Below are 22,199 nucleotides of genomic sequence, written 5' to 3'. Positions count from 1 at the left end.
TGTCCCTCTGGGAAAGAGTCCTCTGAACAGGAGCTCGTCACCGGGAACCGTGTGTATTGGCTACAACAGTGGGGATGGGAGTTTGCAGCAAGGCTCAGTGGCACATGCCTATAGTCCCAGTTACTTGCACTGGAGTTTCTACTTCCTGATCTGGGGTGGGAAAGGAAAAGAACATACCTTAGTTCAAATATTCTAGGTATTCTTTCTGGTAGTATATTTTCTGCAATAAATGGTTCTTCATGGGCTGTATGCCAACATGGCCATTTGCAGACACTGTAAATACATCATTTGAGATTTTATTCATATTCCACATAGTAAACATTCAATGTAGTATTACTTTCAGGTGTAAAATATAGTGATTCAACATTGCAATACAGCACCCAGTGTTCATTATGAGCGCTCCCCTTAATCCCCATCAACTACCTCCCCATCCCTCCACCCACCCTCCCCAGGGTAACCATCAATTTTTCCCCTATAGTTAAGTATCTGTTTCATGGTGCTTACGTGGTTCCATGGGTTAGGCCCATGACTCTTGATCTGGGCTCTTGTCTTGATCTCATCGTTCCTGAGATCGAACCCCACTTTGGTTTCTGCACTGACAGCACGACGTTTCCTTGGGATTCTCTTCCCATCTGCCTCTGCCCCACCTCCCATTCTCTCTCTAAATAAATAAGTGAACATTCTAAAAATCACCTATTTCTTGGTTTGCCTCTTCTCTCTTATTTGTCCCTTTGCCCATTTGTTGTTTCTTAAATTCTACATATGGATGAAATCATATGTTTGTCTTTCTCTGACTTATTTCAGTAAATATAATACTCTCTAGGCCCATCCCTGTCCTTACAAATGGCTAATGCCATTCCTTTTACGGCTGAGAAATATTCCAGTGTGCGTGGACGGGGTTATGTAGATATACCACGTATTCTATACCCATTCATCCATCAATGCATACTTGGGCTGGGTTGTTTCCATAGCTGGGCTGTTTGTGACATAGCTGCTATAAACATAGAGGTACAATTCCCTTAAAATAGTATTTTTGTATCCTTTGGGTAAATACCTACTAGTGCATTTGTTCTATCGTAACGTAGTTATATTTTTAGCTTTCTAAGGAACCTCCATGCTGTTTTGCATAGTGGCTGTGCCAGTGTGCATTCCCACCAGCACCTCGAAAAGGGTCCTCTTTCTCTGCATCCTCACCAACACCTGTTGTTTCTTGTGCTGTTGAGTTCAGCCTTTCTGACCAGTGTGAGTTGATATTTCATTGTAGTTTGGATTTATATTTCCCTGATGAGGAGATCATGTGTTTATTGACAATCTGTAGGTTGCATTTGGAAAAATGCTTATTCATGTCTTCTGGCCATTTGTTAATAGGATTATTCAGTTCTGGAGTTGAATTTTATACCATATATAGAAAACCTGAAAGACTCCACCAAAAAAAACCTCGCTAGAACTGGTACAATAAACCAGTAAATTTGCAGCATACAAAATCAACATATAGAAATTTGTTACATTTCTATACACCAATAATGAAGCAGGAGAAAGAGAAATCAAGGAATCAATCCCATTTAAAATTACACCAAAAACCATAATATACTAGAAATACACCTAAGTAAAGAGGTAAAAGATCTGTACTCTGAAAAGTCTGGGACATTTATGGAAGAAATTGAAGAAAACACAAAGAAATGGAAAAATATTCCATGCACATGGATTAAAAGAAAAATCATTGTTAAATGACAACACTATCCAAAGCAATCTAGACATTCAATGCAAATAATTCAATTTCCTGTCAAATAATACCAATATTTTTCACAGAGCTAGAACAAATAACTCTAAAATTATCATGGAACCACAAAAGACCCCAAATAACCAAAGATCTTGAAAAAGAAAAAAACCTGGAGGCATCGCATTTCTGGATATCAAGCTATATTATAATGCTGTAGTCATCAAGACAGGATGATACTGGCAAAAAATAGACACATAGATTCATGGAAAATATTAGAAAACCCTGAAATGGACACATCACTATATGATTAACTAATCTTTGACACAGCAGGAAAGACTATCAAATGGAAAATGTCCCTTCAACAACTGGTGTTGGGAAAACTGGACAGCATCGTGAACTTGTAATGAACCTGGACCACTTTCTTACACAACACACAAAAATAAATACAAAATGAATGAAAGACCTAAATGTGAGACAGGAAACCATCAAAATCCTAGAAGAGAACACAGGCACCAACCTCTTTGACCTTGGCCAGAACAATTTCTTACTAGACATGTCCCCAGAGGCAAGGGAAACAGTAGCAAAAATAAACTATTGGGATCTCATCAAGATAAAAAGCTTCTGCACAGCAAAGAACAAATCAACAAAACTAAAAGGCAACTGACAAAATGGGGGGAGATATTTGTAAATGACATCTCAGATAAAGGGTGAGTATCCAAAATCTATAAAGAACTTACCAAACTCAACACTCAAAAAACAAATAATCCAGTGAAGAAATGGGCAGAAGACATGAATACATATTTTTCCAAAGAAGACATCCAGATGGCAAAAAGACACGAATAAAGATGCTCAACAACACTCTTCATCAGTGAAATATAAATCAAAACCACAATGAGATACCCACTCACACCTGTCACAATGACTAAAATTAACAATTCAGAAAACACAAAATGTCAGCAAGGATGCAGAGAAAGTGAAACCCTTTCGCACTGTTGATGGTAATGCAAACTGGCGCAGCCACTCTGGAAAACAGTGTGGAGATTCCTCAAAAAATGAAAAACGGAACTATCCTGTGATCAAGCAATTGCATTTATCCAAGGATACCAAAGGTATCCAAGGATACCAAAATGCTGATTCGAAGGGGCACGTGATTCCCAATCTTTATGGCAGCCTTATCAACAAAAAACAAATCATGGAACAGCCCAAATATTCATCAACACATGCATAAAGAAGAGGTGGTAAATATATACAATGCAATATTACTTAGCCATCAAAAAGAATGACATCTTGCCAATTACAATAATGTGGATGGAACTACAGTGTATTATGCTAAGTGGAACAAGTCAGTCAGAAAAAGTCAAATATCCTATGATTTCACACATTAGTGGAATAGAAGAAACACAACATACGGAAAGGAAAAATAAAATAAATCAAAACAGAGAGGGAGGAAACCAGAAGACACTCTTAAATACAGAGAACAAACTGAAGGGAAGTGGGGGAGTTGGGCTAAATGGCATGTGGGCATTAAGGAGGGCACTGGTTGAAATGAGGGCTGGGTGTTATATGTATGCGATGGTTCTCTAAATTCTACCCCTAAAATCAGTACTACACTGTATGTTAACACACTTGATTTACATTAATATAATACAAGAAAATTATATATAGGGAGAGACTACCTCAAAATAGCAAGCTTATGCACAGTGAAGGAAACAATCAACAAAACAAAAAAGCAACCTATGGAATAGAAGAAGATATCTGTAAAGGACATATCCTCAGGGTTAGTTTCCAAAACATATAAGTTTTTTTAAATTGTTTCAAATTATTAGTAGAGAGTGTGTCCGTGCAGTTCAGCACACTGTTGTGTGAGAAGCAAAACTCGTGTCTTCCACTTTTATATTGTGGTAAGATCTCACTGAACATGAGACCCACACTCTTCACAAAATTTTAAACTTACATTACAGTATTGTTAATTACAGGGGTAATGATGTGGAGACCCCTCTAGAACTTAATCATCTTGCATAACACAAAAACATAGCCCTTGAGATCTACTCTTCATTGACCCTCCCTGCCAGGCCCTGGAAACTGCCATTTCACTCTCCATTTCATTGTTATCAAAACCCAAATTCAGCTGCCTGTTGCTGGAAAGGTCAATGTTCAAAGTTTTCGTTTTGGTGGGAAAGGAATTTGAGCTATATTCAGAAGGCCAGCCACTGGGGAGAAGGCAAACTCTTGTCCAAAAGCCAACTCTGAGGTTTCTCCCTGACTCAGGGGGTTTTAAAGCAGTAGAGGGTACTTAATCAAGCAAGGGAGTGCCACGGTCAATACCATCTTTTGATCATGGGCAGACTCCATGGTATAAGCTGCCAAAGAAACCTTAACTCCCGTCCATCTCCAGCTGAAGAGGGAACCAAACATACATGGGAGGAGACTGCCAGAGGCCAGGAAACAACCACCAAAAGGGATTAGAGGAGAAAACCCCTGGGGCTCACACATGGTAGCAGTACTTTCTGTTCTCACCAGATGGCATAAGAAAATACTAAAATACAACCTTGTAGTTCACCAATCATCACTCAGAATACTGAGAAATGTTTTTCTCAGTGAACTCAGAGGAACCTTCAAAGCAAAAACCAGAAGGATCAAATGGCTTGCAAACTAATAGCCAAGGAGTATAAGACACATAAAACTACAAAGAGATTTTTTGCATCACCCATAAAGGTAAAATTGACATTGTTTGCCTACACATTACAAGGAAGCAAAAGCAGAGGTCTCTGTAATGAGGAAAAGGAGTCATCCAAAGAAAGTGGCCCAGCAGTACCACAGGACATGGAATTGGTAGAGAAGTTCAGGGTGTTATAACTGCATAGCCCATATGCAAGTAGCTGGAGGAAAGACTGAAGGTGTTGACTAGAGCCATGCCTCGGGGTCCAAATCCCTACCCATGCCCATGTGACCACTCTTGACCATGGCCCACCTGCCCCTCCCACATCCACCCCAGCTGAACTGATGTGCAGGGTCACCCAATGCCACACCCTGGGACTGTTGCCGAACCCCACAGGTGGCCCCCAGGTGCAGGGTGCTGGCCACCTGGCACAGCCCTCTGTTCTGTCTGATGGTCTAGACCTGGCTTTGCTGAGGATCCTCCATTTACCGTTCTCACTGGCAGATGTCTCTGAGCAGGGGCATGAGGCTGGCAGAGGGCCAGGTCACCCTGAGGGCACCCCTCTTGCTGTTTGCACTCTGGGCAGTGCTGGCTCCTGTGCAGGGTTCTCAAGGGCATCCCTCATGGCGCTACATCTCCTCTGAGGTGGTAATTCCCAAGAAGGAGCCGCACCACAGCAAGGGCATTCAGATGCCTGGCTGCCTGTCCTATAGCCTGCGTTTTGGGGCAAGAGACATGTTATGCACATGTGGCACAAGAAACTCTTTTGGTCCAGACTCTGCTGATGATGACTCAGGATGCTCAGGGAGCCTTGCAGATGGACTACCCCTTCATGCCTCCAGACTGTTACTACCTCGGCTACCTGGACGAGATTCTTTCTCCATGGTCAAAATTGACACAGGCTATGGCAGCCTTGAAGATATCATGAAGTTGGATTAACTTGCCTATGAAATGAGACCCCTCGGTGATTTCCAGTGGTTTGAACACTTTGTTTCTCAGAGAGTCGCAGACATCTGTGCAATGGGACCTACTTATAACCTAGGATATAGGAGGACAGGGGACCCCCTGTTCCTCAAGGAAAAGCCAGTGCAGCCCCAAGGATCTCTAGTAAGTTCTGTTCATCACATCACGGAATTTTCAAAGAACTTACTCTCAGTTTCAAAACAATGTATAGTGTGTTAACCACGTGGAAAAAAGTGCCCAACTCCTAATAATGCTAGTTAGCTTAATTAAGTCAATATTTCTTGGTATTGATGTAAGTTATTGGTTTCATGGTCATTTATAGTGAGAGACATCAAGCTCACACAGGCAATTATGTGTTGCATCAGAGTCCCTTTTTTCTCTTCAGTAGTATGAGTCAAAGTATTTTCGATTTCTTAAAACACATTCACCCTTAATGTGATTTGAGATGGGCCCCATGAGGTTCATGGCACTCCAGTTGTATATTTTATATGCCATCCACCAATGGGTTATATGCCATCATTCTGGGTTATTTAGGCAGACATTATTTACTCTTGTCTGTCATAGCAACACATCAGATGGCAAGAAATTGTGGCTTGTGCATTGACACTGATGAATGTGCTTGCCAAAAAAGGTCCAGCTGCCTTAGGACCCAACTAACTGGTATAATGGAAGCTTTCAGTAACTGTTCCTTCATTCATATGCAGCACATAATGAATTGTGGAACAGGCAAGTGCATGTTCAACACTGAAATGGTGCATTTAAATAAAAGCCTGACCCACTATCATTATGGAAACTACATAGTGGATCCAGGAAAGCAGTGTGACTGCGGCTCATTCAACCAGTGCTACAGCAATCTAGGCTGTATGTGTGATTGTATCTGAACCCCTGGGGGCAAATGTAATACAGGCAGATGCTATACAGACTGCACCAACTCCGCTGCTTGGACACCCTGCAGACCAATCCAAAATATACGTGATCTTCCAGAGTCTTGCCATGGGGTGTCCTTGGCGTACCCTGAAGACTTCCATATGCAAGATGGAACCGCGTGCATTGAAGAGGGCTGCTGCTATCATGGAAACTGCACTGACCGCACCATTCACTGCCAAGAAAGCTCTGGCAGAAATTCTGGGAAAGGTGAAGATGTCTGCTATACCATAAATCACAAAGGCAGCCGACATGGACACTGCAGAAGACCCCGGGGAATTCAACGCTGAACCTGTTCCCACACAGACGTGCCTTGTGGAAGGCTGCAGTGTAGGAATGTCACACATCTCCCTCAGCTGCAAGAGCATGTTGGATTCCATCTGTCTGAGATCCAGGGTTCTGATGTTTGGGGCTGGATTCACATCGTAGCACAGGAACAACCGAGATTGGTCATGTGAGAACTGGTACTTCCTGTGCTTCTGGAAAGTTCTGTCAGGATACCTACTGCACTGGCAGTGGGGCTCAGCTGAATTATGACTGTATCCCAGAGAAATGCAGTCACAGAGGGATGTGCAACCATAACAGGAACTGCCACTGCCACATGGGCTGGGATCCTCCATGGTGCACGGACAAGGCACTGGTGGGAGCACAGACGGTGGACCCCTCCAAGAAGAATTCAGTCAGTCAGGCAAAGTCATGAATCCATGGTATATCTCAGAGTGGTTTTTGGTCACATTTATGTCATAAGCGCTGCATTCCTCTTTGGTGTTGCCATAAATATCAGAACTATAAACACAGAGAAAATTAAGGAAGAGATTTTTGGAGAAGACAATCCGTAATTCACCCTCCAGACCCCTGAACAACTATACACAATGCACCTGGTGCATCTGTAAAAATACAGTAATGAGGCGGCAGGCTGACATCCACATTTCCAAGGGTCTGCGAGAGACACAGGGGTCCTCAGGCACATCACAGCTCTGACACCAGGTCTCTCATGGGTCACCGACCAGCACTCTGAAATAAAACTTGAAAACTGCATGCTTGTAGCCTTTATGTAGTTTTTAAGCCAGTAAGAGTCCAAACTGAGCCTTAGTTTCTGGGAAGAGGACCTGAGTCTGAGCTGTGTCATCAGCGGAAGTGTCTGCTTCCAGAATTAAGAGAGGTTGACACAAGCTCCTTTATTGGCTACTTCATGAGTTTTCTCCAAAACTGCGCTGTTGTGGACTGAAAAGTTTCTCATTCTCCAGGTAATCTGTCTTCCCCCAGTCCCAGGTGGGCTCAGGATAATGGAGGGCTACCACCCACCCATACTGTGTGTCCCACACGGGGGTGTCTGCGGGCTGTGAGGGAAGGGGACTGGCATAGGTTCCACCTAGCACAAGCTGTGCCTCCCTGGAGAGCAAATTTCCAAATGTGGGAGACTGAGACCATGAGGCTGAAAGGAGCACCCCATAAATCAATCAGAAAGGTAGGCACAAGTGCCTATGGATGACTCTGGCATCTAGAGGGAGCTCGGTGAATGTGAATCCCTGCTCTCTTTCTCTTGCCTACTTTTCAGTGAATTTAACCTTAGATAAGAATCTGCCTAGGGTTCCCACTTTGGTTTTCCAAACACCTTCTAGAATAACACAGAGGTGAGCCTGTGAAAGTTAGCAAATTCAGCCCCATCCGCTCCCAAGAAATCCTGTACTTGCTACCCTGTTTTCTATGTCCTGATCATTGCGAATGTGGGATGGAGGCCTGCCCTTCCCTGGGTCCTTGTTCCCTCTTGTTCTGGGCTCTGTAAGTCATAAATCCTGTGCTTCCATTTCCTTTGTTGGGGGTGTACTGAAACCCCACCTTCAGTCACAAGGGGCCCGCACATCTCATGTACCCCAAGCGAGAGCTCAGATGCCTAGGGAGCTGCCTGTCACCCACTGTGACTTGCTGTTGCCACTTCCTTCAGCAGGTCACAGTCTACATGTTCTTAATTCAGTACAGAAGCTGAGGTCCCACAATACATTTATCTCCAAGGATGGGATTGGGAGCCTAGCTGATGCCCCCCTACAATGCCTTAGACCTAAGAATGGCTCACTCATTCCTCACCCTCACGTCTCAGCTGCTGTGGGAAGGAGCTGGTGCTTGCTGGTGGTCTGTAGCTTTGATTTGAGCTTATGCCAGGTGTTGCCAGAAACCCTCACCCTAAATTATCAGTGCCATAAAAGGTCAGACTCCCTGCAGAGACCAACAAGCAGGCACCAGTCTGGGGGTGCACGGGTGTGTATTTCCTATTTATCTCCAAAGGAAGTGGGCACCGAGGACAGTGTTCCTAGATTAGTGTCGAAGAAGACGCCAGCTGCTTGGTCCACTGGGTTGTGGCCAGCACCGTGGCGTTGTCCTTGATTAGCCAGCCCTAGCTAGTGATGGAGGCAAATCTACAAGGAGCATCATGGCACCCAGGGTGGAGGACTTGGCCAAGGCAAGATCCCCGTAGTGGCTGCAAACCTCACTGCTGTCGCCAATGGCTCCCCACCTGTCAGGTGTCGAGTGGGACACCTCAGTGTGGGAGGCCACAGAACATGACTCTGGGAAGAGCTAACTTCTACCCCAGATTTTCCCTGTCACGATCCACTACACCTACATGTCCAAGGACCCGCGTGAGAGACAAAAATGGTGACAGGCACGATACCATCATGGAAATGCAAGGCTTCCTAGAATCATTTGTCCAAAGGGAGGGAGACAAGGACATTGATTGGGTTTTGTGGGTCTTCGTCATTGGTCCGAGCTGTTGCTTACAGCACTTGACATGCTGCAGCGGACTGGATTGGTCCAAGACCGCCAAAGTCATCATTCACTGAAAAATTCAAAGTATCCACAGCCTGTTTACAAAGACACCCTAGAGGAGCCTCCAGACTTTTCACTCTATCAAAAGCCCATGAGAAACACACCAAGGCATAGGGCAGGAGACACAGACAAAAAAAAAGGGGGGGAAGGCTCTGAGGAAGACGCTCCCCAAGCCCCCAGAGCCCACAGAGGTAGGAAGAAAGAAGCTCTGATTCCTGGGACTTGGATTTTTATGGCACGGCAGCACAGGCCCACTGGGAGAGGTCAAGCCCAGGTGACGCCATCCAAGTCTAAGATAGAATGGGGACAATTCAAAGAGTGTGGGTTTTTGGTTTTGTGTTTTTGCCTTGCGTCATGCGCCCAATCCTTGACCACTTCCAACCTGGAGTAGAGACCCTTGACAACACAATCTAAGGAGTTCTTCATGAAGGACCACTCTGACCTTAAGGCTGTGCCATTACATTCACATTGGGGGAACAGGACGACATGGGTTCCTGTCCACGTGGCAAGAACCTGGTCTCCTCAGGACCCACTGTGGAGACTTTGGGCGAGGAGGGCATGCATCCATGCTGATAAGAACCGGTTTCATCAGGACCCCCTGTGGAGGATTCGGGAGGGCGAGGGCCCGCGTCCAAACCGACAAGAACCCGGTCTCCTCAGGCCCTGCTGTGGATGATTTAGGAGGACCTGGGCCTGCGTCCACACAGACAAGGACCCGGTCTCCTCAGGACCCACTGTAGAGGATTCAGAGGGACGTGGCCCCGCGTCAAAACCGACAATAACCTGGTCTCCTCAGGCCCCGCTGTGGAGACTTCGGGGGGACGAGGACCCTTGTCCACACCGACAAGAACCCGGTTTCGTAAGGACCCGCTGTGCAGTATTCAGGGGGAGATGGCCCAGCGTCCACACAGACAAGGACCCGGTCTCCTCAGGATCCACTGTAGAGGATTCAGGGGGATGTGGCCCCGCGTCCACACTGACAAGAACACGGTCTCCACAGGACCGCTGAGGAGACTTCCGGGGGACGAGGACCCGTGTCCACGCTGACAAGAACCGGTTTCATCAGGACCCCCTGTGGAGGATTTGGGAGGACCTGGGCCTGCGTCCACACTGACAAGAACCCGGTCTCCTCAGGACCCGCTGTGCAGTATTCAGGGGGAGATGGCCCCGCGTCCACACAGACAAGAACACGGTCTCCACAGGACCGCTGAGGAGACTTCGGGGGGACGAGGACCCGAGTCCACACCGACAAGAACCCGGTTTCGTCAGGCCCTGCTGTGCAGTGTTCAGGGGGACGTGGCCCCGCGTCCACAAAGACAAGGACCCGGTCTCCTCAGGACCCACTGTAGAGGATTCAGGGGGATTTGGCCCCGCGTCCACACGGACAAGAACCTGGTCCTCACAGGTCCCGCAGGGGAGCAGCAGGTGAGGAGAAAGCCAGGCCCCGGGAAGAGGAGCTTCCGGAACCTGGAGGCCGAGGGGGGCGCGGTTCACCAGACCCTGGGGGGAAAGGACCCTGCGCGGCTTCGTGCGCGGTGACACTGTGTCCCCCGCGGGGCTTACCTCACCGGCTCCGGGCGGCGGGGCCGCGCGGCCGTGTTCCTGCTCCGCGCCCACTCGGTTCCAGCCGCTTCCTCATGCGGTTCGCGGTCCAGGAGCGGGCTCCCCTGGCGGAGCTTGCACTCCCGCCGCTCTGGCCTCGCGGGTCCCTTCAGCCTCCGCGCGGGGCGGGGTGTCCCTCCCGAGGCTGCGACGGCGCCGTGGGGAGTTCCGTGCGACACCCCGGAGCTGCAGATCGCTCAGGGCAGGACAGACGCGCTCACAGGGCCGGTTCCTCCGCGGCCAGGAGCACAGAGCAGCTTTCCGCCCCCGTGCGTCTTCCTCCGTTTCTGTCCCCAGTGCCCTGTCCCGGGACAGCACGCCTGCCACCTCCTTGCTTAGATTTCCTCCGGGGCACGTCGTTCCTTCCGCTGCGGTTGTAAATGGCACCGTCTCCTCCTTTCTCTTTCCGACGGGGCGTCAGGAGCGTGCAGACGTGCACGTGGTGTGTGTGGGCTGCTCTCCTATCCTGCGAGTGTCCTCGTTTATCCCTCCGTTGCCCTTGGAAATAACGCCGCCAGTTACGTTACCAGCAAAAGCGGGTTTCTTCAGGAGTAGCGGAGAGTTGCCATCCGGGCCCAGCAAGCTGTGGCAAAACCGCGGCCGGGTGGGGAGCACACGGAGAGGAACGCTGTTTCCCGGAGAGGAGGAAGTTGGGAGGCTGGTTTTGAAGGGAGGTCCGCAGGAGGAAAGCAGGGCTGCAGGGGAGCAGGCGCCTCCCGGGCCCAGCCGCAGGCGCGGTGGGTTTCCTGTAGGGGCCGCAGGGCACAGCTTCCCCTGGTGGGTGGGGCCTGAGCCTGGGGCTTCTCTCTGCGGAGGGTTCTAATCTTGGGTCTGTAGCCCTGGGTTGTTCCCGAGCCTGACCCTGGGTGGTGGGCTCCGCCTTCCAGCCTCCCCTCCCCGCCTCCCGAGGCCACTCCGGTGAGATGTCCCTTCATGGGTTTTCGCAGTTCTAACAGCTTATTAGTGGCGTCCTGTGGACAACCGGAATTCCAAATCCCACTGCTTCCGCTGCACCCAAGACACGTGGCCACCAATTGAACCCTCCCACGTGCCTCTGGCTCACGTGCTGCCGCCTGCAGGGTCCGTGGCCTCTCCGCCTGGGTCAGCTGGGTCTGGGCGTGGGCCTACGTCACAGCGTCTGACCCCTCTCTTGCCTCTGTCATGTGGGGCTGACACTGATGTTTGGAGGAGTACCTTACTCTGTGATTTCAGACGTGCAGTGAACGTGTCACGGCAGCGCAAATACACTTTACCTGGACGCTCGTTTCTTTACCGCGTTTGCCACTTCACGTGAGATACTTTGGTGCGTTTTAACCCAAACGGGGACGCCCTCCCGAGAAACCACCACAGAACCCCAAATGAGGAAATCCCTGCGTTTCCACTTTAGAACCCAGACCACAGGCCCACTTCAAGTGTCCCCACCTGCCCCAGTGTGAAATGTCTTTTCCCATTCTGATCTGGTTTCTTTTGGGGAAGTGCTCCTGAGACTTTCCCCTATGTGTGTAACCTGGGGGGATTTAAAGAGCAAGGTGGTTCCTGGGGCTCCTGGGGTCTCAGTCTGCTAAACCCCGAGTTCACATCAGGTCCTGATCTCGAAGTTGATGGGTTCGAGCACCTGCTTCTGGCTGTGTGCCAACAGCTCAGAGCCTACAGATTGCTTGAGATTCTGTGTCTCCCTCTTGCTAACCCCTCCCCCTATCATGATGTGTGCCTGTCTCTCTTTTTCAACAATAAATAATAAATGTTAAAAAAAAAAGAAAAGAGCAAGATGGTTCCTGAGTGGCCTTTTCTGGATGGCTTCTGTCACTGAGGATGTTTTCTGCATTCACCCATGTTGTGACGTGTATCAGTCCTTCCTTTTTAAATTCTGATTAGGGGCGCCTGGGTGGCGCAGTCGGTTGGGCGTCCGACTTCAGCCAGGTCACGATCTCGCGGTCCGTGAGTACGAGCCCCGTGTCGGGCTCTGGGCTGATGGCTCAGAGCCTGGAGCCTGTTTCCGATTCTGTGTCTCCCTCTCTCTCTGCCCCTCCCCCGTTCATGCTCTGTCTCTGTCCCAAAAATAAATAAACGTTGAAAAAAAAAATTTTAAATTCTGATTAAATGTACATAACATAACATTTACCACATAAGTCACTTTAAGCATACAGTTGTCTGGCATTAACTGCATTCACACTGTTGTACATCCATCTCCAGAACGTTGTCATGTTCCCCGAGGGAAACTCTGTATCTCTTAAACCCTAAATCCCAATACCCCTTTCCCCTCGGCCCCTACAGCCACATTCTACTTGGTGTCTCTGAGTGTGACTTTTCTGGACACCTCACTTAAGTGGAACCATAGTGTATTTTCCTTCTGTCACTGGCTCATTTCACTCAGCATAATGACTGCCAAGTTCAGTCGGTGTGCAGGTGTGTGTCAGAACTCTCTTCCTTTTTAAGGCTGAATCATATTCCATTGTGTATATACTACATTTTGTTTATTTACTCACCTGTGAATAGTTACTTGGGTTGTTTCCATCTTTTGGCTGTTGTGAAGAAGCGGCTATGAATACGGGAACATGAATACCTGCTCAAGGCTTTGCTTTAAATTTCCAGATGTAAGTGCAGATGTGGAGTCCTGTGATAGCTTTCTGAGAAACCAGTATTCTCTACAGCCACAACATTTTACTTTATTTCTTTGTATGACAGAATAATATTCCTGTTTAAGGGTCTGCCCCAGGTTGTTTATCCATTCACACACTGATAGGCATTTGCATAGTTTCTACAATTTGGCTATTGTGAACAGTGCTGCTATGTATGTGCACATGCACTTTGTTTAAACAACTGTTTTCAATTCTTCGAGATATACATCTAGGAGTAGTATTGTTGGGCCATATGGTAATTCTATGTTTTTATCTTTTTTTTGGGGGGGGGGAATTGCCAAACTACTTCACACATAGTCTCCACCATTTTACATTTCCACAAGCAAGATTGAAGGGTTCCAATTTCTCAACATCTTTACCAACATTTGTTATTTTGTAGTTGTATTGATTAGAGCATTTTTAGTGCGTGTAAAAGGGTATCTCACTGTGGTTTAAATCTCCATTTCCATAAGGACTATTGATGTTTAATATCTTTTCAAGTGGTATTCACCATTTGTATGATTGCACTGGGGAAAGATATATCCAAATCCTTTGTCAATATTAAAAACTGGGTTGTCTTTTTGTTGATGAGTTGTAAAAACTCTTTATACATTCTGCATAACAGGCTCTTACCAGACAAATACTGTGCGAATATTGTCTTCCATTAGGCTTTGTCTTTTCACTTTGGGGATAGCATCTTCTGGTGTACAAAGGTTTCTAATGTTGAGAAAACTAAATTTATCTACTTTTTCTTTCCTTGCTTGTGCTTTGGTGTCATCTCTAACATTGCTAAACCCAATGGTCATGAAGATTTATCTCGATATATTGCTTCCAGAGGTCATAATTTTACATTTAAACTATTGATCCATTTTGATTTGAGTTTGTATATGGTGTGAGGTATGGACGCAATTTCATTCCTCTGCACATGGATAGCCAGCTGTCTAGCACCCTTTATTAAAAAGACCATTGTTTCCCCAAAGTCATGTTGTCTGCTCTTGTCAAAATTCAGTTGACCAAAGATGAAGAGGCTTATTTCTGGGTTCTCCATTAAATCTCACTGACCGGTACGTATCATTATTTTTGTAATGTTTATTTATTTTTGAGACAGATAACACACGAGGCCCAGAGAGAAAGGGAGAGATAGGAAACTGATTGGTGTGCAAAGGAAAAGGTTTGGATAGACCTGAGAATGATACATGTCTTTGACCTGTGGTTTTTTGGTTGTCCTATAACTTGATTATGTTCATCTAAACTCATAGAATCTTATAATAAACATGGTCATTTACCATATTTAAGTTACTTCTCTAAATATCTCATTACTTTGAATATGAGATAAAATTTTATAAAATTATTTCTATAAATACTTATGTCTTCACGCTGTGTATTGTGTTCCTCCTTAGCTTGGTGGTTGTCTGATGACCATATAGAGTAGATAGATAGGATGGACCAGTTTTGTAGGGGGGACAGATTTAGTTCAGTTCATGAAAGTGACCGTTTCTAATGCAAGACTGTGGGGTCAAGGGGCTGAGATGGGGTGCAAAATAATAACATCATGGGAATGAACTCAAGGCTATTGTGGAGAGAGTCTGTCATGTTTTATCTATACAGTTCTTTCCTCAATGCGAATTATTATTAGGAGACCTGCCAACCTAACAAACTGTTGTTAAATCCACAGGAAATGAATGGAAGAGTCCAGAAGGAGGCTGGCAGGTGGTGGATGCAGGGAGGGAGCCTGGTGCACAGAAGCTCCCTGGTGGTGGAGCAAGGGCCTGGAAGGAGCTGTAAATGTTAGGCCAGAGGGACGATGGTCCAGATCCAGGACAGAGCTCTTGTCCCTGCACCTCCCAGAGCTCAGGACATCCTGGGAAGGGAGACCCTGGGAACAAATGGGAGTGGAAGCCAAAGCCCCAGAGGGAGGAGGAATCTACAAGGAGGCATGTGCTACCCTATGTGGAAGCTGTATTCAGAAAATACTGAAGTCATAATTATTTATTTTGTATATCTAAAGTTGGTGTCAAATATTCTTTTCCCTATGAAATTATGGTCTTTTAAAAAATATTGCCAATAGTGGGTAATTTCATTCAAATACATTCGTAATGATGTGACTCCTCTATAATAACTTTAATATAACATAAAAGTATCTATTATCTATCTATCATCTATCTACCCTCTATCATCCATCACCTATCCACTTATCATCTATCTACTATCTAGCATTCTGATCTCTATTTGAAGTCTATTCAGCTAACTCAGCATTTATCCTCTTGGCACATGCCTTCAGGACTATGAACACATTTTCTACAATTTCTTTAGCCTCCGGACTTTTAGATTCCAATGATCCAGGTCAGCCAACCCATTTTCATTAATGTGGTTGTTTTAGTGCCATTAACTTCTTACCTCAGATACTGATGGTCTCTGTGCCATATCAGTGAACAGTCCCCTACTTTTCTGTGACATCTGTGCCTCCTCCCTGAGTTAACAGCCCCTTGTGTTGGATGGGGATTTCTCAGGAGATGGAGACACCAGCCATGCATGGGAATCATATCTGCAGGTGACAGAAAGGTGTCCATGTCTTGGTGTCTGTGCACTCAAAGATGTCGGCACTGCTTCCAAGCTTTGCAGATGACTGAGGAAGCAAACCCCATCAGCAGAGAACCATCAAGATCAGAAGTCTCCAGGTGTGCCCATGCTTTGCAGGTAGTTGTCAGGTGAGGTTAATACATCAGTGTGGAAACTAAAAGAAATGTGATCCTGGGAACAAGTGTCCTTTGCTTGTTATATTTACACCAGACTGGACATCAATATAGATTTTTCCTATGCAGTTATGTGAGGAATGACTGTGAAAATTGAATGTATTTAAAAACTTGATTTGGAAAGTTTTCTGGAGAAAATATGGATCCCTTCAAATATCTTTTGGACACATATATTGAATTGTGATCCACTCATTTGTTCACTATCTGATCAGAAAGGTGAGGCCATCACTTGACCTGCCTCCAACACAATTCATAGACCAAGTGTTGCCTTGACCGAGGACCAACAAGCCTGCGGATCCACAAAGAGATGCCCACAGGTGGACCTGGAAGGGCAAGGGGAGCCCGACTCAATTTGTGTCCACTTATAAGGACATGCTCCCTCCCACACAGGCAAACTTCTCAAGATCTAGAGTAAACTCCAATCTCAGGGTGTGGGAGCCCACAGCTCTCTCCTCAGACAGGGCTGAAGTCCCTGAGGAAGGCAGAACTGTATTCAAGAAACAGAAGAGACTGTAGGGCCTTCCTTGTGCCTGGTGAGAGGTCCCAAAGGTGAGGGTTTCACATGTCAGATGTGGGATGATGGGAATGGTTGTGACTGCTGGTGACTGGCCCAGGCTGAGTCTCCTTGTCCCCAGGGGTCCTGTCCCAGGTGCAGCTGCAGGGGTTGTGCCCAACTGGTGAGTGCCTTGCACACTCTGTACCTCACTAGCAGCATCTTGGGGTTCTCCATCTCAACTAGTAATTTCTGGTGGAATTGGATCCACCGACCCCAGCAGAGTGGATGCAGTGGATGGTTCACATACTATCGTATATTCTATATCACATACTAGGGTCCAGACCACAAGAGCCACATGTCCATCAGTTAGGCAGTTTGTTAGGCAAGAGGAAGAGGGATAAAGCAGGTGCTGGCCACCCCCTTGGAGGTTCCCCCAGGATTAACAGCCACACAATCAGAACCACCTCTAAGTGTGAACAGGACAGGATAGGCCTAGCCACAGAGCTGGCTCAAACACCACAAAGGACTTCTGAGAGCTGAGCATGGGCCCAAAAATTGCAATTTGCCCTTAGGTTACCTAAAAGTCACGAGGGGGCATTCAGGACAGCAGGGGTAACTGAGATCTCCTGGGGTGCTCAGGATACCAGGGGGAGCTGAGGACACCAGAGTCGCTCAGTTCTGCATGGAGCACTCAGACATCCAGGGGGATGCTCAGGTCTCCATGGGGCATTGAGGTCACTAGTTGCCACTCAGTTCACCTGGGGGCACTTAGGTCATCAGGAACACACAGGACACCAGGAGCCACGTAGGTAACCTGGGGGTTCACAGGTCTCCAGGGGGCACCCAAGATCTCAGAATTCATATCCAGAACCAGTGTTTCAGGGTCAAGTTTCCTGTGAAGCATCTTTCTCATCATGCCCTGCAAGCTTCATCCTGACCAGCAAACAGCACACACTGTTTCCTAAACCATTTACAAACACAGATGTCTTCTAACATTTAGAGTAAACAGTCATATAGTAGTGCCGACCTTGACAGAGACCAAGCTTGGGGATAAATCAGCTCATATACAGACCTGTGCCTCACAAGTACACGGGCCACCATTTAAGATATATATAAGTGATTTTCAAACAGAGGAGACTGACTCATTCAAGTGATCTAAACTTAATATAATTGAGCAGCTCCTCTCTCCTTTTATTTTCCTTAAGGTTTTCCTTTGATGCCCATGAAGAGAGACCATGAGTAAAGACCCTTGTGGTTGTCGAAACCCCACAGCGTCTTCATCAACTCCACGACTTTCTCTCAAGATTCTCAGTATATACACATTCCTGTGAGAGAAAAGAGTAGTTTCTACCCTTCACTCCTTTTGTTCTCCATCCAGTTCAGGAAGCCAGAGACAACCAGTGGGGAGGCACACTGAGTCAAGTCTTACAAAACAGTCAGCCAGGGGTCCATTCTACTGAAGTAGTTAAGGAATCATCCACTGGATCCACCTGTCTCTGCACCTGCCTCTCCACAGAACATGAGGCCCAGACCTTCCTCACACTCAGCTGGACATGAAGTCAACTGTATGGGAGCAGATTAGGAACTCAGTTTAGTGGGTTATTTCACCGCAGTTTTCCATAGTAGCTACACGATGTTGCACTCCCATCAAGTGAATTCTAGGATTGCCCGTTCTCCACATCCTTAGCAACATTTGAGATGTTCTCGTCGTGTTTGCCTTATTTTATAATAGCCTTGCTATCAGTTGTGAGGTGATATCTCAGTGGATCGGGGATGGAATTCTCCTATTAGTGATGACGAACATCAAGTCATATGCTGGATGGACATTTTTTCAACCTTAATAGCGAAATGGATATTTACATGTTTGACCCAAATTTTAATCAGGTGATGTGTTTATTGTTATGATTATAATTGTGATTTTTGCTATTGATGTTAAGGAGTCCCTCCTGTATTTTGGATATTAACTCCTTTTCAATATTTTTTTTAATTTTTTTTCAACGTTTATTTATTTCTGGGACAGAGAGAGACTGAGCATGAACGGGGAAGGGGCAGAGAGAGAGGGAGACACAGAATCGGAAACAGGCTCCAGGCTCTGAGCCATCAGCCCAGAGCCCGACGCGGGGCTCGAACTCACGGGCCACGAGATCGTGACCTGGCTGAAGTCGGACGTTTAACCGACTGTGCCACCCAGGCGCCCCTCCTTTTCAATATTTTTAATGTAATGTCTCCCATTTCATAGACTGCCTTCTCACCCTGCTACTGTTTGATTTGCCCCCTTTCTAGTTTGATGCAGTCCCCCTTGTCTGCCATGGTTCGCTGTGATTTTGCTTTTGTATCAAATAAATCATTGTCAAGAGAATGGCATGATGTTTATCCTGTGTGTTTTCTTTGAAGGCATTTTGTGTCAGGTGTTCTGCTTAATCTTTAATCCATTTTGAGATATGTTTGTGTTGACGTATATGTATGATGCAAGATTACGGCCAAATGTCATTATTTTGCACGTGTATATCAACACCATTTCTTAATGTTTCTTTTATTTTTGAGGGAGAGGGACAGATCATGATCAGGGGAGGCACAGGGATAGAGGCAGACACAGAATCCAGGCTCTGAGCTGTCAGCACAGTGCCTGATGTGGGGCTCAAACCCACAAATCATGACAACAATACGTGACTGGAAGTTGGATGCTTAGCTGACTGAGCCACCCAGGCGCCCCTAGTCAACACCATGTTTAAGAGACACAATCCTTTCCCCACTGTGCATTGTGGGAAATCTCATGGAGGATTTGCTGACTGCATCTGCACAATTCTACATCTTGGCTCCGTAATGAGCTCCACTGGTCTATATGACTCATTCCATGCCAGCAGTACACTGTTGGAGTTAATGTACCTCTGCAATATATTTAGAAGGAAGAAGTGTTCTCCTTCTTCCAGGTTCTCTCCTCTTCATGATTTTGTTTTTACTTCCATGTGTTTTGTGGATACATATGAATTAGTATATTTTTCAGATTCCTTTTAAAAAAAGGCATTGGTATTTTCGTTGAGATAAAAAGATAAATATAAAATTAACATAAAAAGATACAACAGAGAAAAAAAGACTCTCACAAATACAGAAAACAAATCAACTTCATTAAAATTTGAATTTGGAAAGATAAGTGAAAGTTAAAAAACATAGGTAGCCTAGGGAAATAGGTAAGATTCAAAGAAATGCGATCGGAACTGAAAAAGGAGACATAACTGAACTAAACACATGAAAAGGATCATAAAGGAAAAACTTAGATATTTATAAGTCAACAATTAGATCACCAAGAACAAATTACACATTTTCTAGCATTATGGAATCCACCAAGACTCTTCCATGCAAAATACAAAAGGAACAAAACAAAACTTAGTAAGAAGATATCCTTAATATAAAACCTTCACCCTCCAAAAAGAAACAAGGCGTTACTAAAATTCTACAATATTTAAAGAATAATTAATGCCAATACTTCTCAAACTATTACAAATTGCTGATGAAAAGACCACTCCCAGATGCACTTTATGAGGACACCTTTACTCTCACAACAAAGCCAGAGAAACACACCACAAGAAGGGAAACTACAGGCCAGTGTCTCACATACACATACATGCAAAATTCCTTGGTTAAGTCCGAGCCTACTGAATTCAACAGCACACTGAAAGGATCATACATGATAATCCAGTGTGATGCAACCCTGAGATGCAAGTATCCTTCAACATACACAAATGCAAAAATCTGATGTCCTCCATTAACAGAGGGAATGATTGAATCAAAGCCATCCTTAATTTGTTGATAAAATCATTAGACACAGTTTTTTCATGAACAAAAAACACATCTTCATCATTTTAAAATAACTCAATTAAAAAGGAGAAGGAAATTACCTCCACATGATCATGGCCACTATGAAAGCCCACACCTGACAGCATATTGAACATAAAACACTAAAACCATTTCTGCCACATCAGGACCCAGGCAATGATGGTCATCCCCAATAGAAGTATTCCACATGATAACGTGAAGAATAACTGTGCTGCCTCAAACCATGTCATCGTGTCACAGTCCTTATTTGGATGAAAGTCACAGGAGAAACAGCCAGTCCAAGGACACTCAGACCCTCCTGTGTCCCTTGACAGCAGGATATAAATCTCCCTTGGGAAACTCCCCTTCCCTGTACCAGGAGGGGAGAACCATCCTTAGCACCAGAATAAGGAACTCAGGGACAAGAAGGTTGTGCAAACAAACCTAGTTACTTGACTAATTAAATACCCGAAAACCACACCTTTGCCTTGACTCCTGCCAAATCCAATGTTTTGTTGTCTGAAAGTCACAAGTGCCACCTGCTTTGTTCATTCTCTGGGTGTCATATTATTAGGAAGCCCAGGCACTTGCAAAATGAAATTTAACATCCCCTTTAGATCAGTCTTATGTCAATTGAATCCTTACACTGGGTGAAAACCCAGAAGAAAAGAAGGGAAAGGCATTCTTCTCCTACAACTGGAAGAAGTACCCACAAACTTTGGCAATAAAACGAAATAAAAGACATTTAAATTAGTAAGGAGGAAGGAAAATTACTTGTTTGCACATGACATGATCTTAAACATAACAAAAGCCTAGAGATACCACAAAAAAACATTAGAACCAGTTTTTTAAAATGAGGAAAAGTGCAGGATGCACAATGAGCACAATGAACAAAGAAAATAAATAAGAATAAACCACCTATGATTCCACACACCAGCATGGAAATAAATACAAAACAAATAACAAAATTATACAACTGAAAATGGCACAGAATAAAGTACTTGGGATTAAACTTCATAAATTACGTAAAATAATTGTAGAGTGAAAATGACCTTTGTTGATGAAAGACATGTAAAAATGCACAAGTCCCTGCAAATATAACTGTGCTCACCGATTAGAATTCTTCATATTGTCACAGCACCATCTACACAAAGTAAACTACAAGTGCTTCCCTAACCCTGTCGTTCACTTTTAAAGAATCAAATCTAAGTCTGGAGTGTGATATATATGTCAGAGCACATGCAAATGGGGCCCTGTCTGTGCTGATAAAACCAGCCCATCCCAGACCCTGCAGCTGGGAGAGGAGCCCCAGCCCCAGGAGTTCCAGGTGTTCCCATTCTGTGATCAGGACAGAACCCAGACACCTCACCATGGAGTTTGTGCTTGGCTGGGTGTTCCTGGTTGCTCTTTTAAAAGGTAATTCATGGTGAATGAGAGACACTGAGTATGTGAGTGGATATGAGTGAGACCAGTAGATGTGTGACAGTTTCCTGACCAAGATGTCTTGTGTCTACAGGTGTCCAGTGTGACGTGCAGCTGGTGGAGTCTGGGGGAGACCTGGTGCAGCCTGGGGGGTCCCTGAGACTCACCTGTGTGGCCTCTGGATTCACCTTCAGTAGTTCCAGCATGGGCTGGGTCCGCCAGGCTCCAGGGAAAGGGCTGCAGTGGGTCGCATATATTTAGTACTGATGAAAGTAGCATATACTACGCAGACTCCGTGAAGGGCCGATTCACCATCTCCAGAGACAACGCCAAGAACACGGTGTCTCTGCAGATGAACAACCTCAAGACCGAGGACACGGCCACATATTACTGTACGAGAGACACG

The 22,199-nt window shown here is 45.6% G+C and overlaps 2 long non-coding RNA genes across 2 annotated transcripts; one reads left to right on the top strand and one right to left on the bottom strand.

Annotated features, from left to right (window-relative positions):
• Positions 1-622: 622 nt before the first annotated feature.
• Positions 623-22,199, bottom strand: LOC123584401. Its single transcript, XR_006705392.1, has 3 exons — positions 22,077-22,199; positions 19,296-19,301; positions 623-636 (listed from the first exon to the last, which is right to left on the bottom strand). It is a non-coding gene; the product is annotated as an uncharacterized LOC123584401 (long non-coding RNA).
• On the top strand, positions 21,356-22,191 carry LOC123584400. The gene is made up of 2 exons (XR_006705391.1): positions 21,356-21,787; positions 21,888-22,191. It is a non-coding gene; the product is annotated as an uncharacterized LOC123584400 (long non-coding RNA).

The sequence above is a fragment of the Leopardus geoffroyi genome, chromosome B3 (genome assembly GCF_018350155.1).
Source record: "Leopardus geoffroyi isolate Oge1 chromosome B3, O.geoffroyi_Oge1_pat1.0, whole genome shotgun sequence".
Classification (NCBI taxonomy): Eukaryota; Metazoa; Chordata; class Mammalia; order Carnivora; family Felidae; genus Leopardus; species Leopardus geoffroyi.
Note: the sequence above shows the minus strand (reverse complement) of the source record. Positions and strands in the feature narration are given on the sequence as shown.